The sequence below is a fragment of the Bos grunniens genome, chromosome 8, assembly GCF_055505025.1.
Source record: "Bos grunniens cultivar Pamir isolate PY7600 chromosome 8, Bosgru_T2T1.0, whole genome shotgun sequence".
Lineage (NCBI taxonomy): Eukaryota > Metazoa > Chordata > Mammalia > Artiodactyla > Bovidae > Bos > Bos grunniens.
The window spans coordinates 91047676-91067887 of record NC_141172.1 but is presented as its reverse complement, the minus strand read 5'-3'; the positions used below and the strand labels follow the sequence as shown (position 1 = coordinate 91067887).

The following is a 20212-nucleotide window of genomic DNA, read 5'->3' as shown; positions in this document are numbered from 1 at the left end:
CTATGCCAGTATATTAACAAGAAGCATGCTAACTTGGGGGCGATGGGGGGACAGGGTGAGACACAAAGAAGGCCTCCTTGAGGAAGTAAATATACAGCTGAATGAAATCTGAATGATGAATCAGAAATAGAAAGGATAAGAGGAGAGAAGAGCTCATTCTTAAGCAGATAATAAAAGTGAGAGAGAAAAAAGAGACCTTGAATGGAGAATGCAGAAATTTAACCTCTTTCCAGATGATGAGAACAACTTTATGGATATACTACAGGAAAAAGGGGGAAAGAACCAGAAAATAATGTAGCCTAGATATTAGCAAGAAATATGCATGTATATTATATACATAATATGGCATATATCATAAATGTGTACACATATTTCTTATGTATATGATATTTCATATGTTAATATATGGTATGTATGTCTTATTATAAAATACATTTATAAAATGTATTATATCTTATATGATATATGTCATAATATAGTGAGTATAATATTTGCATGTAATATACATGTGTATATAATGAGAAACATAATAGTTATATAGTACAGTCTATAATATATGTATATTTTATATGTGTGTGTGTTTGGATGTATATATGTACATGTGTAGGTACCAGAACAGAATTTGCCTTGAGAGAACTAGCCATTTTCTATAAAATGCCTGATCTCCAATCACAAAAGAGAAGAATAAGATATTAAAGACTATGGAGATAATATTCAAAGGGTAACTAATTATAATGATAAGCTCACAAAATATTGTATTGAATAAAATGAAGGGTACAGGATTCTAAAAGAGACCAAGAGGTTACTCAATGTGAAACATTTCCCAAATGAAGATGTCATTCATATTGGAGAAGAATGTAAATATCGCCACCAAGTGGAAAAGCCGAGAAAGACTTGACCACACAAGTCATTTCTAAATAGTATTTCAGTATCATTTCAGTTAATTATATTATTATTTTAAATGAGAAAATTGGTCAACCACTTGTGAAAGAATGAAACTAGAACACTTTCTAACACCATACACAAAAATAAACTCAAAATGGATTAAAGATCTAAACGTAAGACCAGAAACTATAAAACTCCTAGAGGAGAACATAGGCAAAACACTCCAACATAAATCACAGCAGGATCCTCTATGACCCACCTCCCAGAATATTGGAAATAAAGCAAAAATAAACAAATTGGACCTAATTAAACTTAAAAGCTTCTGCACAACAAAGGAAACTATAAGCAAGGTGAAAAGACAGCCTTCAGAATGGGAGAAAATAATAGCAGATAAAGCAACTGACAAACAACTAATCTCAAAAATATACAAGCAACTCCTGCAGCTCAATTCCAGAAAAATAAACGACCCAATCAAAAAATTGGCCAAAGAACTAAACAGACATTTCTCCAAAGAAGACATACAGATGGCTAACAAACACATGAAATGATGCTCAACATCACTCATTATCAGAGAAATGCAAATCAAAACCACAATGAGGTACCATTTCATGCCAGTCAGAATGACTGCTATCCAAAAGTCTACAAGCAATAAATGCTGGAGAGGGTGTGGAGAAAAGGGAACCTTCTTACACTGTTGGTGGGAATGCAAACTAGTACAGCCACTATGGAGAACAGTGTGGAGATTCCTTAAAAAAAAAAAAAAACTGGAAATAGAACTGTCTTATGATCCAGCAATCCCACTGCTGGGCATACACACCGAGGAAACCAGAAGGGAAAGAGACATGTGTACCCCAATGTTCATTGCAGCACTGTTTATAATAGCCAGGACATGGAAGCAACCTAGATGTCCATCAGCAGATGAATGGATAAGAAAGCTGTGGTACATATACACAATGGAGTATTACTCAGCCATCAAAAAGAATACATTTGAATCAGTTCTAATGAGGTGGATGAAACTGGAGCCTATTATAGAGAGTGAAGTAAGCCAGAAAGAAAAACACCAATACAGTATACTAACGCATATATATGGAATTTAGAAAGATGGTAACGATAACCCTGTATGCAAGACAGCAAAAGAGACACAGATGTATAGAACAGTCTTTTGGACTCTGTGGGAGAGGGAGAGGGTGGGATGATTTGGGAGAATGGCATTGAAACATGTATAGTATCATATATGAAACGAATCGCCAGTCCACGTTAGATGCATGATACAGGATGCTTGGGGCTGGTGCACTGGGATGACCCAGAAGGATGGTATGGGGAGGGAGGTGGGAGGAGGGTTCAGGATGGGGAACACATGTACACCCGTGGCAGATTCATATTGATGGATGGCAAAACCAATACAATATTGTAAAGTAATTAGCCTCCAATTAAAATAAATAAATTTATATTTAAAAAAATAAATAAATGATAATATAATTTTCATTTGTATCAAACTGTACAATATACATAATATCTTCTCAACTTAGTGACTAGGTACATTGACAGTATTCTAGCATAAGTTAAGTGTAAATAGATTATCTAAAGTCATACACATAGAATAATACATAGCCACAAAAAAGATTATGATTCAGAATATCAAACTGTATCAATAATAGGTGGAAGGGAAAAACAAATTAAAGACACAAACCAATAGAACAAAACACTTTCTACATATGTGCCCCAAGTTCTAAATAAAGAACCTCAGATATGGGAAGAATTGGTTTTGCTTTTATGATAATTATTAGTAATTATGATCCCTGAAACTTGGTTTCATTTTTTCTCAATAATGTGTAATTTACAAGACACAGTTAAAACAGACCTAAGCTAAAGAATAAAAACCATGACTAATATAGTTCAAAAAGTATAAAAATTATTTTTAATGTATTTCATCACTTTAGAGTTCATTATAAATTTGTAAGTAATAAAAGTAACCTAAATATTTATTTTCACTGTGAAAAGCTGTGTACTAACCAAGCATTACAATGTAACTGTGAAAATAATGAAATATTTTAACTATTTTTGCACTAAATGCTGCAATATAGTTATATAGAGAACCTAGCCTTTGGGAACTATAATTCTTTTACAGTCTTATTCAGATGTCATTCCTGAAGCAAGTGGCATGTGATGACTGAAGTTTTAATAGCCATTTATACTTGGAATATTCTATGCATTAATACTTCAAGTAAAAATGAGCAGCATTTTCCAAATACAATAACTCAAAAAATAAATGGAGACATTTGTGCAAATGTTTCATTTTTGAAAATCACCTTGGGCTGAGTCAAACCATGGAAAATTTTAGCTCAAAGGAAATTCTACCTCCCCTTCATCCCCCTAAAAAAATCATAAGGATGTGAAAACAGGATTATAATGGAAGCTGTCTTGCAACATTAACTGCAATGTTCATTCCCCTAAAAGCCATAATTCATAGCTGTTCTACAGCCTTTTTCTTTCAGCAATTATGCATATTACAGGAAAGTTTGAATACATAAAAACTAAATGCTGATAGAAAACTAAGTCTCATAAAAGAAAATTGTACTCGACCAGTTTGCTTTGAAGAAAAATATGAAAGCCAGCTTGTCCCAGGTGCCCCTAGTCCAAGAAGGTTATGGAAAGCATGTAAACCACAGTTGCAGGGCATAGCACAGGGCTTATTGCCTGGGACCCCTGATCAACCCATGGCAGTCAGTTCCATCCCTAGGGCACAGTGTCTTCAGTGGAAACAATATTGGGAACTACTGGCTGTCTAGGGAATTCAGTGCAAAAGTTGCCCTTCTAGTAGTTGACAAACTACTACAAAGAGTTTCTCAAACACACCCTTTCCTTTTCTTCTTCTCTTATTCAAAGGTTTATTCAGTTCAGTTCAGTCCAGTCGTTCAGTCGTGTCCGACTCTTTGTGACCCCATGAATTGCAGCACGCCAGGCCTCCCTGTCCATCACCAACTCCTGGAGTTCACTCAGACTCACGTCCATCGAGTCAGTGATGCCATCCAACCACCTCATCCTCTGTTGTCCCCTTCTCCTCCTGCCGTCAATCTTTCCCAGCCATCAGGGTCTTTTCAAATGAGTCAGATCTTCACATCAGGTGGCCAAAGTATTGGAGCTTCAGCTTCAACATCCGTCCTTCCAATGAACACTCAGGACTGATCTCCTTTAGGATGGACTGGTTGGATCTCCTTGCACTTCAAGGGATTCTCAAGAGTCTTCTGCAACACCACAGTTCAAAAGCATCAATTCTTCAGCGCTCAGCTTTCTTTATAGTCCAACTCTCACATCCATACATGACTACTGGAAAAACCATTGCCTTGACTAGACAGACCTCTGTTGGCAAAGTAATGTCAAAGGTTTATAGGGTGACACGAAAGCATCTCATGAAAATTGCCCCATACCATTTTGATAATTTCTATATTTCCAGAACCCAGTACAGAGCCTCATACTTGATAAACATTTGCTGTCAAAAAAGGAAAGATCTCTAAATCCTATTTCAGGACAGAAAACTTGTATTTAAACCTTGTCTCTGGCACATAACTGGCTTTTGTGATCCTGGGCAAGGTACTTAAACTCCAAGCTTCAGATTTTATCCCTAAGAAATAGACTTGAAAATAATACTTACTCATAGCACTGTCTTTATACAATTATGAGATAATGCATATAAACTATCTGAACACAGTGGCCAGCCAGTGTCAATGCTCTTTAATTACTTGTTAAATCTGAATTCTCCAGAATTGTAGATGACCACAATCCCAAATAACTAGATGAATGAAGAAGAGCAGATTATATGTAACATAAGGGCTGAAGATCCACTATAGTTATTTTTCTAATACTTCTAACATTAGGCCAAGAACAACTGCATCCTTGACTTCCCCAGGAAAAATTACAACCAACAGTCACTGGCTTTCAGGATTTATGCTTTGACATACATCTTCAAAATAAAACCTATGACCATTTCTAAATGGGAAATCTCAGAAGAAGCCCAGAAGTATTACCAAGCAATATGAATTTTATTTGTAGAATTTACAGGCTTATAATAACCCTCCAAACAAGTAGCATAAATTTCAAAATCTGAAGGGAAGACACCACGCTCACACACACACAATGAATTTAGTAAAATCAACTAGCAAGCTATTCTCTGTCCCTAGAGTCTGTGTAAGACGTAAAGAACAATACTTCCAATCTTTTGTTCTCAGAAAATGTATAACAAGATTAAACCCTGTAGTACAACTAGGAAAGGAAGTACATTCACCAATAAGTACCCAGTGAGGAGTCAATATCCCTGACCACCTCACCTGAATTTCTATCTCATCATGCCATTTTTTTTTCCTTTCTCTCTTTAATGTATCTAGTTTGCCTTTCATTCATCATTTTTTCCATTGGAGTAGAGACTTTCTCTATGTTATTTCTGGTGATGGTGCACAGTGTATATAGTACATATGTGCTGAAATAATACATTAATACGTCCCTGGTGGACCAGATGGTAAAGAGTCTGCCTGCAGTGCGGCACACCTGGATTCCATCCCTGGATTGGGACCATCCCCTGGAGAAGGCAATGGCAACCCACTTCAGTATTCTTGCCTGGAGAATCCCATGGACAGAGGAGCCTGGAAGGCTATGGACCATTGGGTCACATAGAGTCAGACACAACTGAGCAACTAACACACACATATATAATGCATTAATGGATTCTTTATTCTTGAACTTTCACCTAACCTAGGGATCCTAACTTAGATGGCAGGCAAAATCACAACAAAAATATTATTGAAATCATTCAGCAAGAAGTTATTCCCTTCTTCTTTCATGGTTTTCTTTCCATCAATTAATATAATTTCAAATATATTAAGAAGTACTGTGATGATTTCTGGAAGAGTTCAAAGAAACTCATATTCCCTTCAGAAATACATTCAGGTAAACAACTAACTGCACTACAATGTGATTAATAAAGTCTTCCCCACAGGCTCAGTGGTAAAGAATCTGCCTGCAATGCAGATACAGGTTCAGTTCCTGGGTAGAGAAGATCCCCTGGAGGAGGGCATGGCAACCCACTCCAGTATTCTTGCCTGGAGAATCCCATGGACAGAGAGGCCTGCAGGCTGCAGTCCACAGAGTTACAAAGAGTCAGACATGACTGAAGCAACTAAGATAGCAAGCACATGATTAATGAAATAATAAAAATATGCAAAAGGAAAAGTTGGCACCCACAAGGATAGTTAACTCTTTCTTGAGAAGATCAAAGATGACTTCTTAAAGGAGGTGGTACCTAATATGGATTTGAAAGGAAGAATAAGAGGAGTGGAAATAGGAATTCCAGGCAAGTATAGTGGCATATGCGAATGTGAAAAGGCAATACTGAGCCAAATGGCATGAAAGTGAAAGTGTTAGTCACTTAGGCATGTCTGACTCATTGCGATCCCATGGACTGTAGCCTGCCAGGCTCTTCTGTCCGTGGAATTCTCCAGGCAAGAATACTGGAGTGGGTAGCCATTCCCTTCTACAGGGGATCTTCCCAACCCAGGAATCAAATCTGGGTCTTCTGCATTGCAGACAGGTTCTTTATCATCTAAGCCAGTTCTGCTTTATGCCTCTAAATGACATGAGAGTGAAAATCACTCAGTTGTGTCCGACTCTTTGCGACCCCATGGACTATACAGTCCATGGAATTCTCCAGGCCAGAATACTGGAGTGGGTAGCCTTTCCTTCTTCAGGGGATCTTCCCAACCCAGTGATCGAACCCAGGTCTCCCGCGTTGCAGGTGGATTCTTTACCAGCTTAGACACTGACATGGGTCTTAGTTAAATTTCTGAATCCTCATTTATAGTTATAATTACTGTTATCAGTTACCTGTTACTACAGTAATACCACATAACAAACAGCCACAAAACATCAGTGGCATACAACAACAAAAAATTTATATAGCTCACAGGTTTGCCAGGTTTAGCTGACCTAGTATGGGCTCACTTATGTATTTAGGAAGCAGCTGCTGTTAGCTGATCTGGGTGGCTTTAATATTTGCTAGGGTGACCTGGCTCTACTCCACACACCTCATTGTCCAGCAGGCATGTCCTTCTCATGTAGAGAATGAGCAAAAATGTACAAGCACTTTTCCAAGACTGTTCTAACGTATGTCTGCTAACATTCTAATGACCAAAGTAAGTCACCTGCCTGAATCAGTCAAAAAGGGAGGTTCACTCAGGGTCACACGGCAAAGGAAGTGAATCCTAGAGGGGAGAAGAATTGGAGCCATTAATATACTCAATAGACTGCACCCACTTAATCTGTCCAGAATTTGGTTTCCTAGTCTGTAAATAGAGAACACAACAGTTCCTTTGTCCTGACACCCTGGGTTGATGGGAGGAAATGTATGAAAGGCTTTTTTAAGTTCTTTAGCTGAAAATGAATAGACAAATACAAAAAAAAAAAAAAAAAGAAAGAAAGAAAGAAAACTTACTATGGAAACCTAAGGAATTAGTGTCACTTTGTGGTTTGCACACCGGCTAACTACATATTTAAGCTTAAAGTCCTAGTTCATGTTCGTTAGAACAGTTGTCTCAACAAGGTTAGAACATTTTCCAGGTTATAATCAAAAAAGGACATCTGAATACCAAATTCAGCCCCCTGGAGGAGTGAGGTAAGCTCAAGAATACTCATGATGACAACTAAAATATCAGCAATGGCTACTTCTGGAGGAGACAGTAAAATCAGGAAGGGAAAAGAGCTACTTTAATGTTTTATACCGTAAAACCTTTGTTTGTATTTTACAGTGAAAATGGATTCATGTACTATTCTGGCATTAAGTAAATGAATTTTTTTGAAATTTTTTCATAAAATGAAACTAAGTTTTTCCATAATTTCAATTTCAATAGCTTAAAAATTGATCTGACTATTCAAGGTTGTTTCTGTCCAGTTTTCATCCTTAAATATTACCTATATAGTCACGCTTTCCCAGGTGATGCAGTGGTAAAGAATCCACCTGTCAGTGCAGGAGACACAAGGGATGCAGGTTCTATCCCTGGAACGGGAGGATCCCCTGAAGTAAGAAATGAAAACACACTCCAGTATTCATGCCTGGAAAATTCCACGGGCAGAAGAGCCTGGTGGGCTACAGTCCATAGGGTCACAAAGGGTTGGCCAAGACTGAGCACACGTGATTTCGATTTCTGGGTCGGGAAAATCCCCTGGAGGAGGACATGGCAGCCCATTCCAGTATCCTTGCCTGGCAAATCCCAAGGAGAGAGGAGCCTGGAGAGCTAAAGTCCATAGGGTGGCAAAGAGTCTAACACAACTGAAACAGCTTAGCACATAAGATCAACATAGTTCTAATATTCTATAGTTCTTGGAAGAAATTGTCTATTTGCAGATGAGCCCACTTATCTGAAAATTGTCCTTCAGAATATGAACTCAAAAGAGGTAGGGTTAACTCAGAGTTTATAAGTAACCAAATTTTTTAATCAATATTTTTGTTAAAAATATTTTACTACTCTTTAATGTATACCAATGTAACAGATGATCTTAATCAAGTAGCTTCCACTTATAATTATTAATACTTTTCTAAACTGGTGAGATACATTTAACTTATCTTCTTAAACTCAGTATAGATTAATTAACACCATGAATTTTTAGGTTCTGAGAAAACTTTTGTTTTTTATTTACATTCTGGGTATATTCATTCATCACACACTTTCAAAGAATTTACTGCTACTATCTAGACACTAGAGAAAGTTCCTAGACTTGTTTTCCAGTTTGCATCAAGCCGATTTCTGCATATAAATCGCAAATTCCTCAATTCACGTTCCTACTTTGTTTGTGAGAATTACTTGAGATAGCAGAATTAGAACTACATTCAGGTTAAATTCCAGTGGCAGCACACTAGTTCAATCTGTTGAATGTGTATTTGACATAGTTCCACTTGCTTAATCTTGCTGATCCTCATTTTTCTCAACTGCAAACTTTGTGAATCATTGCATGTCTTTTTTATTGTGCATGAAAAATTTCTGAAATTTGCAAAAAAAAGGAGAGAGGGAATGCCTCTTTAACTTAGCTGACTGCTACTTTCTGATGCTTGGCTCACAAAGCAAAAATGCTGCTTTAGGTGTGCTGCTCTTGTGATTCATTTAACAAGAGCAAATGTGCTGAACAGAAGAGAAAGATAAGCAAATACCAGCTCAGACCAAACTGGAAGATGGTCTCAAATGGAAAAGCTGGCAGCAAGGTACAGGCAGGCTGCCCTGGAGGAGGTGGGTAGAGGAGGCATCTTCTTCTCTCAGATGCATTTATTCGGACTAGATGCTTGAATTCTTTGAGGGCCCCTCCAGCATAATGACTCAACCACTGATTCCCTGAGTTCTCTAGAGCAAAGACAGATTGACTATTCAACCATAGCAAACAAAATTATCAGAAAACAGCTCAAGTATCAAGGGCTAGCCTAAGGGAAAAGTAAAACAAGAGGAAAGTATCTCTCTTCTTTCTGTTATCCTGTAGTTTGCCTGTCTTTTTGCTTGTGATGCTTTACTTTAGCGGATCTCTAAGAGGTTGGTTTCCTGGGCTCAGTGCTATGGAATTACTGACCTTTAGGCTAAACCTCCTACTGTACTTTTGCATCCAGCCCACCCTGAATTAAGGCAAAATTGGGCTTACTTTAATATTTAATTCTACTAAATAAAAACTGGCATTAAAACAAGTCCCTGTGCCTTAAGGATTTGGGTAGAGCTGTGCCAAAAAGCTTACATCACTAGACTGCAGGTAAATTTATAGCTGTTTTCATTCATTTGCATTTAATCAACCCAGGCTTGCTGAGTTTAGGTTCAGCAAGGACCTTATTGGCTGTTACAGTTTGCAGGGTACAGGACTGCTGGTGATGTGCAATGACTCAAGTGAGAAGTTTGAGTTCCACAGTCTGCAGGTCATTTTTCACCTTGAAGTTTGGCTGGATAGCAAGTCAATTATATAAACAAAAAGACAATGTTGTTCTGATGCCATGAGGTAAAAGGAGTCCTCCCATTTCCATAAAAGATGTTGGTTCTGGCCTCAGCTGACCTGGTTCAAACTTCAGTTCTGTCACTTACAGTGAAATTATATCTTTAGAGGAATTATCATTGTAAAGTAACTGTATTGTGATCATAATTATCTCTGAAAATCCCATTAAGACAATATTTTACCTGCAGTTGGGTTCTAGAGTCAACTGATAGGTGGGTATAGCAACAGCATGGGCTGAAGAGCCTGGAGGAAGTTATCTCAAGTCTCTGAGCTTCATTTCCCCCAGTCATGAACTAGAGCTTTTAACAGAACCTACCTCATAAGGATATAGGAAGGCTGAAATGAGATGACAAGCGTGGAGGGTCATGCGTGTAATCAACACAATAGATAGCCACTAGTATTAAGAAATTTTTAGGGACTAGGTAAGCTCTCCCAGTTAGCTGTTGGGCTACATGTACAATGGCTGAACTTTTAGTTAGTAGTTTTGCATATAAGGGAACTGAGTCTCACAGCAATTAAGGGAATAGCTGGTGAAGCCAAAAACTTTTGTGCTATGTATAATGATAGTCAAGAGCATAAATAATGGAGCCACACAGGCTGCCCAGTTCTCTCATTTATTGGCTCTGTAAGCTCAAACAAGTTAGTTACTCTGTGCCTCAGATTGCTTACCTGTAAAATTGAGGTGATGATAGAATCAACCTCATAGGATTGTCATAATGATTATAAAAGTTACTCTGCCCAAAGCATTTAAACAATGCCTGGCCCATAGTGACTACATCATCATCACCACTATCATGATTGTTATTCTTCCATGCCTCTGTCCTTGGAAATACCAGTAGTGTTATAGTACCAGTATCAAAATGATTAGTCTGACATATAAGGGAGAACTGGCCCTAGCTCCACAAGATCACACAACATAAAATGGGATTCAAAGGAGATTTTCAATAAGACAAATGGAATGGTTTCAGTGAACTGAAAAGGATAGCCTGCTCCAGATGAACAGAATAAAGCATTAGACCAGGATCAGAGAAGCAAAATAAAATGACTTGCATCAAAGAAAGGGAACAGTCAAGAAAGAAGATAGAACATTTGTAGAAGAATAGTAATAATCCTCCTCTAGAAATCCTATAGCTTCTAGCCTTTAGACTACAAAGACCCATGGTAATAGCCCCTACCCTTGTATGAATATACATGAGACAGAGGGACCCCAAGGACTTCTAGAGGCCTAAACAATGAGTACCACAGTGCCATTTCATGGATGTTGCTGGGCAAGTTAAATTCAGGAAATTAATTTTTAGAGAACATAAAGACTGTAAACTCATGGTTTCATAAATAGGAGATCGAAAAGTATTGTTGAGCATAGCTTACTATAAAGTAGAAATAAAGAACAATTATTTTTGTCAGCCAGTCATTTGAGGAGGGAATTATACATTCAACAGGATTGTATTTGAGCCTGAATTCAGGGTTTTTAAGCTCACTTTTGCTTTATTTTTTGTGACCTGCAGCAAGACCTTTCTTCCCCTTTTTCATTAGAGCATAACTCTCCTTATCATATAGATCAGAATGTTTACATACAAAGTCTCTGCAGTCTGACTAAGTTCAGAGCCTTCCTATATTGGCTGATTCACCTCGGGCAAGTTATTTAAACATAAACCTTATTTCTTGTGTGAAAGTTGGAGATGAAAATAAATACCTTGTAGTGCTTTGGCCACCTTATGCGAAGAGCTGACTCCTTGGAAAAGACCCTGATGCTGGGAGGGATTTAGGGCAGGAGGAGAGGGGGACAACAGAGGATGAGATGGCTGGATGGCATCACTGACTTGATGGACATGAGTCTGGGTGAACTCTGGGAGTTGGTGATGGACAGGGAGGCCTGGCATGCTGCGATTCATGGGGTCACAAAGAGTCGGACATGACTGAGCGAATGAACTGAACTGAACTGAACTGAGGGTTGCTATAAGGCTTAAAATATACAATCCACTTAAGGTTCTAGCAAATGCTTGGCACATGGCGAGTTCTTAATAAATGCAAGCTACATACATACATATGATTGGACAAAATGATCTCTGGCGTCTCCTCCAGATGCTCTTTCCTGTAGCCTGGACACATTTCTTAAATATTTATTTATCTATTTGGTTGCATCAGGTCTTCATTATGACACTTAGGATCTTTCATTGCAGTGCACGGGCTTACTTGTCCCCAATATGTGGGCAACTAAGTTCCCCAAACAAGGACTGAACCCACATCCCCTGCATTGGAAGACAAACTTTTAACCACTGGACCACCAGGAAAGTCCTCTTGGACTCCTTATTTTTATAGCCTCCCTGACTTTGACATGTCTCTTCAGTGTCAGTCCCTCATCCCCACTTGTAACCTGAGTGAAGAAAAGAAGCAAATAGATGGCCAGTATGACAGCAAATATGTGTATGAAGTTGTAGTGATGCTGGCCAGGGAGAACCAAGCAGGGAGGGCTCAGTTCTCCTACAGCCACTCCCAAGACTGCTAGGTTTTAAACACATGGGTTTGACCCCCAGGGGTTCAAGGATGAATGTGCTTGTTTTAGGTACTCTGTTATCCATCTAGCTTCTTTTAACCTTGTATGAATAGAATACAGAAACCATCAGACTGCTCGTGCCTTGTGAATAGAATAATGTGCATGAATGAGTTTTTTAAATAGCACAGTTCAAATGTTGCTGTTTTTGCTGCTTTGCTATAATTGTGATAAACACATTGTTTAAAAACCCAGAGGGAATGGGCTTTTTGTCTTCTTTTTTTAAACCAGCACTAGTTGTTTGGATTAAATTGACCATTAGGCATGAGAAATGTCTATGTTAGCTATAGTTTACAGAAGAAGAATCTTTCCTGAAGGCAGGATAAATGAAAGATTAATAGTACAGGTTCTCAGGTTTCTGGATCCACCTCCTTGATTTGCCACTTTATGGTTATGCAGCCTTGGGCAAGTTGCATAACCACTTCCAGATTCAATTCCTACACCTCATCCCATCTTTGAAATGGGGATAATGATTATATGTACCACAAAAGGATGCTATGAGGATTAATTTAAGATCTTGGCACAGTGCCTGGAATAAAGGAGACATCCAGTAAGGGTTAGCTATTACCATTATTAAAATGGAAGAAACAACATAGAAATGATGATTAACTCCAGCTTTGATAAGATGGCAGATATACAAAATCTGCATCAAAAGGATGAGAAGTGGAGGAAATGGCAAATAAGAGGATGAAATGAAGAAATAACTTAGCTTAAGTGAATATGTGTGTCACTGGCCAGTTGTCATAACTTTGGGCCTGTGGAGGCTGCTCCAATAGCACCTGCCACTAGGATTTAAGATTAAATTCAAAATTAGTCCAACATCATACAAATGCTTCTATTTGAAATTGTGTGACCAGAGCCTTCCTGCCACTGGTCCTAGAAAGAAACAAAGGACTTTAATAGTCTGGACCTCCTGCTGGGTGTTAATATTCCATGCAGCTAAAAATGAGATGTATCATCATTGCTAAGGCCTAAATTTAGGCAGCGCCAAGAAGCAGTAATCCAAGTCTATGTCCTGACCAGTAACGCTGAAGAAGCTGAAGTTGAATGGTTCTATGAAGACCTACAAGATCTTTTAGAACTAACACCCAAAAAAGATGATGTCCTTTTCATTATAAGGGACTAGAATGCAAAAGTAGGAAGTCAAGAAAGACCTGCAGTAACAGGCAAATTTGGGCTTGGAGTACAGAATGAAGCAGGGTAAAGGCTAACAGAGTTTTGCCAAGAGAACGCACTGGTCATAGCAAACACCCTTTTCCAACAACACAAGAGAAGACTCTATACATGGACATCACCAGATGACCAACACAGAAATCAAATCGATTATATTCTTTACAGCCAAAGATGGAGAAGCTCTATTCAGTCAGCAAAAACAAGACCAGGAGCTGACTGTGGCTCAAATTATGAACTCCTTATTGCCAAATTCAGACTGAAATTGAAGAAAATAGGGAAAACCACTAGACCATACAAGTATGACCTGAATCAAATCCCTTATGATTATACAGAGGAAATGAGAAATAGATTTAAGGGACTAGATCTGATAGACAGAGTGCCTGATGAACTATGGATGGAGGTTCGTGACACTGTATAGGAGACAGGGATCAATACCATCCCCAAGAAAAAGAAATGCATAAAAGCAAAATGGCTGTCTGAGGAGAACTTACAAATAGCTATGAAAAGAAAAGAAGGGAAAAGCAAAGGAGACAAGGAAAGATATGCCCATTTGAATGCAGAGTTCCAAAGAATAGCAAGGAGAGATAAGAAAGCCTTCCTCAGTGATCAGTGCAAAGAAACAGAGGAAAACAATAGACTGGGAAACACTAAAGATCTCTTCAAGAAAATTAGAGATACCAAGGGAACATTTCATGCAAAGATGGGCTCAATAAAGGACAGAAATGGTATGGACCTAACAGAAACAGAGATATTAAGAAGAGGTGGCAAGAATACACAGAAGAAAAAGATATACATGACAAGATACACAAAGATCTATACAAAAAAGATCTTCATGACCCAGATAATCATGATGGTGTGATCACTCACCTAGAGCCAAACATCCTGGAATGTGAAGTCAAGTGGTAAAGCTAGTGAATGTGATGGAATTCTAGTTGAACTATTTCAAATGCTAAAAAATGATGCTGTGAAAGTGCTGCACTCAATATGCCAGCAAATTTGGAAAACTCAGCAGTGGCCACAGGACTGGAAAAGGGCAGTTTTCATTCCAATCCCAAAGAAAAGCAGTGCCAAAGAATGCACAAACTACCACATAATTGCACTCATTTCACATGCTAGCAAGGTAATGCTCAAAATTCTCCAAGCCAGGCTTCAGCAATACATGAACCATTAACTTCCAGATGTTCAAGCTGGTTCTAGAAAAGGCAGAGGAACCAGAGATCAAATTGCCAACATCCGCTGGATCACTGAAAAAGCAAGAGAGTTCCAGAAAAATATCTATTTCTGCTTTATTGACTATGCCAAAGTCTTTGACTGTGTGGATCACCACAAACTGTGGGAAATTCTGAAAGAGATGGGAATACCAGACCACCTGACCTGTCTCTAGAGAAATTGTATGCAGGTCAGGAAGTTAGAAGAGTTAAAACTGGACATGGAACAACAGACTGGTTCCAAATAGGAAAAGGAGTACATCAAGCCTGTATATTGTCACCCTACTTATTTAACTTATATGCAGAGTACATCATGAGAAACGCTGGACTGGAGGAAGCACAAGCTGGAATCAAGATTGCCAGGAGAAATATCAATAACCTCAGATAAGCAGATGACACCGCCCCTATGGCAAAAAGTGAAGAACTGAAGAGCCTCTTGATGAAAGTGAGAGAGTGAAAAAGTTGGCTTAAAACTCAACATTCAGACACTTTAGTTGGGAGCCGTGCGCCGCGCTCGGTTACTGGAGAGAGCTGGCCGCGCGCCGCCGCCTCCAGCACGCACGCACCCGGGCCGGGCTTCGGGGGCTTCGGGGCTCTTACCCCCGGCCTCGGGAGGTAGGGGAGACGGGACTCACCGTGGGGAGGAGGAGGAAGACAAGGAGGGAGGAAGAAAACCTGCGAGGAGGACCGAGACGGGGGGCGGGAGGCTTGCCACCTTCAGCCCCGCCGCGAGCGCCCAAGGTGCACCCATCTTGACCGACTCAGCAAGAAGGTGGATTTTCCCTGCGTCTAAAGAAAAACAACATGTCCCCGTGCCTGTAGAGATGATTTGCAGTTCAGCCCGGCGGAAGCTGATCGAATGAGACTATGGGCTGTGCCTCCGCCAAGCGTGTTGCCACTGTTCAATAGGAAGAGGAAGCCCAGAAAGGGAAGAACTACCAGAACGCAGATGTGTTTGGCGATGAGTATAGGATCAAACCAGGGGAAGAGGTCAAATACATGAAAAATGGGGCAGAAGAGGAGCAGAAAATAGCAGCCAGGAACCAAGAAAACTTGGGAAAAAGTGCCAGTTCAAATATAAGACTTAAAACTAATAAAGAGATCCCAGGATTAGTTTATCAACCCAGAGCAAACATGCACATCTCTGAAAGCCAACAAGAATTCTTTAGAATGCTGGATGAAAAAATTGAAAAGGGTCGAGATTATTGTTCAGAAGAAGAAGACATCACATAGCACCAATCCTACCAGTCAAACCGGGAGCTACTACTGTGTAAATAGGTTACACCCCAGATGAAATCTTTGCAAAGGTTGGTTCTCTTCAGCGAACAGCACTATAGCAAAAGAAGATCGTTCCATATCGTATGCCCCATTAAATTACAGTGTTTCTTAATGAACTTGCAAAGGAATATTGCTAAAAACAAACAAAAACTGTTATCAAACTTTCTTTGTTGCTGCTAGTTAAAACTTGTTGCAACTTTTCACTTCTCTCAGTGTCCAGGTCTGCAGCAAAATTCTGCAATTTCACCTTAAAGATACTGTTGGTTTTACAGATGCTCTCCAACCTATTTTCTAAAAGATGAGGTAGTGGTGAACTCAGATATCCAACTTCTGTTCTAGACTGGTTCCGCTTCTAAGACAAGCGCCTCCTTCCTCCTCCCTCTTCCCTGCCTCCCCCAGCAGTCCAGAGCCTTGCTTCTCACTGGCAGTGTTGTGCTTTGGAGATGGGATGGTTGCTATGGCAAGCCTAGTTTCTCTGCTAAGAAGAAGTAGAGATGCTATTATCAATTCAAAGCATGTCGTGACATGACTCCTGGAAGTGACACAGGAGCGAGCAGCAGGTGGTTTCATTTCCTGGATCTCTTAATCAAAGATCAAGCTTGCAACATCAGTTTTGCTCAGATGCAGACGGAAGTGTGATCACAATCATTTTGAATCCCTCTTGCCCACTTTTTTTTCTAAGAAAATAAACATTTTACTGTTTAAAAAAAAAAATTCAGAAAAGAAAGATTATGTCATCCGGTCCCATCACTTCATGGCAAATAGATGGGAAAACAGTGGAAACAGTGGCTGACTTTATTTTGGGGGGCTCCAAAATTGCTGCAGATGGTCATTGCAGCCATGAAATTAAAAGATGCTTGCTCCTTGGAAGGAAAGTTATGACCAACCTAGACAGCATATTAAAAAGCAGAGACATTATTTTGCCAACAAAGGTCCATCTAGTCAAGGCTGTGGTTTTTCCAGTAGTCATGTATGAGTGAGAGTTGGACTATAAAGAAAGCTGAGCACTGAAGAATTGATGCTTTTGAACTGTGGTGTTGGAGAAGACTCTTGAGAGTCCTTGCACTGCAAGGAGATCCAACCAGTCTATCCTAAGGAAATCAGTCCTGAATATTCATTGGAAGGGCTGATGCTGCAGCTGAAACTCCAATACTTTGGCCACCTGATGTGAAGAGCTGACTCATTTGAAAAGACCCTGATTCTGGGAAAGATTGAAGGCAGGAGAAGGGGACGACAGAGGTTGCAATGGTAGGATAGCATCACTGACTCAATGGACATGAGTTTGAGTAAACTCCAGGAGTTGGTGATAGACAGGAAGGCCGGTGTGCTGCAGTCCATAGGGTCACAAAGAGTTGGATGCGACTGAGCAACTGGACTGAACTGAACTGAAGAAATCTACTGAGATTTACCAAATCTAGCTCTGTTTATTCGGGCTTCCCAGGTGGTACTAGTGGTAAAGAAAAGAACCCACCTGCCAATGTCGGAGACAAGAGATGCAGGTTTGATCCCTGGGTTGGAAAGATCCTCTAGAGGAGGTCACAGCAACCCACTTCAGTATTCTTACCTGAAGAATACCATGTTCAGAGGAGCCTGGTGGGCTATAGTCCATGGGGTCACAAAGAGCTGGGCATGACTAAAACGACTGAGCACGCATGCAGCTCTGTTTATTCACCTCCAAAGGTGGCACCATTTAAGCAACTGTTCGGATTTTAGACTAGAGGAGTCAAAGCGATAGTCAGATCAATTATTGTCCATATCAGGGACCAGAAAACACTTTGTATTTGAGCCTAATAGTAAATATTTTAGGCTTTGTGAAACCATATAGTCCCAGCTCTTACCTTTGTAGTTCAAAAGCAGTAGACAATACAAATGATGGAGCCTGGCTGGGTTTCAATAAAACTTGATTTACAAAAGCAAGTGGCAGGCTGGCTTTGGCCCATGGGGCATAGTTTGCTAACCCCTAGTCTGTACAAGGGATTTGATGCAATGACTCAGGTTGTCAGATGAACCTGGGCTACAGCTCAAGTAAATCAAAGGTAATGTCAAAGAATGTTGTTGACTAGAGATTACAGACTGAAAAGAAAAAAGGCAGTAAAAATTGTGAATCACTATATTTTACACATATAATTTATATAATATTATACATCAACTATACTTCAATAAAGAAATTTAAATGCAAATAAAGGAGAACCTTGCTTCTGTAATATTCTGTAATATTACTCATCCATAAAAAGGAATGCATTTGTCGGTTCTAATGAGGCAGATGAACCTAGAACCTATTATACAGAGTGAAGTGAGTCAGAAAGAGAAAGATAAATACCATATTCTAATGCATATATACAGAATCTAGAAAAATGGTACTGAAGAATTTATTTACAGGGCAACAATGGAGAAACAGACATAGAGAATATGGACTTATGGACATGCGGAGAGGGGAAGAGAGGGTGAGATGTATGGAGAGAGTAACATGGAGACTTACATTACCATAAGTAAAATAGATAGCCAACAGGAATTTGCTCTATGGCTCAGGAAACTCAAGCAAGGGCTCTGTTTCAATCTAGAGAGGTGGGATGGGGAGGGAGATAGGAGGGAGTTTCAAAAGTGAGGGGATATATATATACCCATGGCTGATTCATGTTGAGGTTTGACAGAAAACAGCAAAATTCTGTAAAGCAATTATCCTTCAATAAAAATAAATAAATTTTTAAAAAGAAAATGGGAATAACATGGAAAAATACTGTGATATAAAATTTACTCCGTAATTCACAATACAGAAACACTGGGTAACATTATTTTCAGCCTCATTTTTCTATTTTCTAATGTTCATGCAATCCATGGGGTAACAAAGAGTCAGACACAACTGAGCAACTAAATAACAACAACAATGTTCAGAAAGTGAGTAACAACTCAGTGAACACACATCCCTGTTTTTGGGGGGATAATTCCAGTGTGTCTGCTGTCTCTGTAATAATCAATAGTGTCCTCTTTTAAAGAAATGTCCTAGTTTGCAATATGAATCATACAGTCACATCTATAACAACCAAAATGATTTTGAATTTGTAGCACAGACAGGTTTGTATTATTTAAAGTCATCACCAAAACTTGGACAATAACACAAGTCTATAAAGGCAGAATGTAGTGCTAGAAAAGGCTAAGGGCTTCAAGTCAGACAGAGTCAGATTCAGATCTTAATTTATCTCTTTCTGCTGGCCTAAGACAATGTGCTGAAATCTCCATGAATCTCAATTCTCATATGTAGCAATAAATAATAAAAGCAGCAATATCATTAGATTTAACTGTGTTAGCATATAGTAAATATTTGTAAATATTAGCTGTTATTTTACTATTATTACATATTCAAATAGATTTTTTGGGTGGGACACAAAGACATCCTTCCTATACAGAAGATATGCTTCAAGAAAAGTGATTTCCTTGTCACTGGAGACATCCAAGCAGAGACTTAACAGAAATATAGTAGTGATGTTATAAATAAAGTTTTGCTACTTAAAGTTTGATCCATGAACCAAGGTATCAGCGTCGATAGGAAGCCTGCTAAGATGTAGATTCATAGACTCTAACCTAGACCTAATGAGTCAGTGTCTACATTTTGAAGAAACTCCAAGTAATAGATATGGCTTTGCTCTCAAGGACTCAGCCATCACTGGATACAGCAGATGACTTTTAAAGCTCCTCTGAACTCTGAGACCACCCCATTTATAGAGTCCACAAGTTTTAAGTGGGTAATACACTGGCATGAGGAGGAATAAGGTCCCAATACCTAGTATATCCCATTCCATTGGTAAAGTTAAAAATGGCCTTTTCCACCCACCTCCACAAGACATTTTACCAGGCCTAGTGACTACATTCAGAGAAGGCAATGGCACCCCACTCCAGTACTCCTGACTGGAAAATCCCATGGATGGAGGAGCCTGGTAGGCTGCAGTCCGTGGGGTCGTGAAGAGTCAGACACGACTGAGCGACTTCACTTTCACTTTTCACTTTCACACATTGGAGAAGGAAATGGCAACCCACTCCAGTGTTCTTGCCTGGAGAATCCCAGGGACGGGGGAGCCTGGTGGGCTGCTGTCTATGGGGTCGCACAGAGTCGGAT

General features: G+C 39.3%; 1 protein-coding gene and 1 pseudogene across 3 annotated transcripts in view; both read left to right on the top strand.

Annotated features, from left to right (window-relative positions):
* The window catches only part of GRIN3A (glutamate ionotropic receptor NMDA type subunit 3A), a 205755-nt gene that overhangs the window by 104539 nt on the left and 81004 nt on the right, over positions 1–20212 (top strand). The window lies entirely within an intron of this gene.
* LOC147367683 (uncharacterized protein C1orf21 pseudogene) lies at positions 15550–16815 on the top strand (annotated as a pseudogene). Its single transcript, XR_015131985.1, has one exon. The product of XR_015131985.1 is annotated as an uncharacterized protein C1orf21 pseudogene (transcript).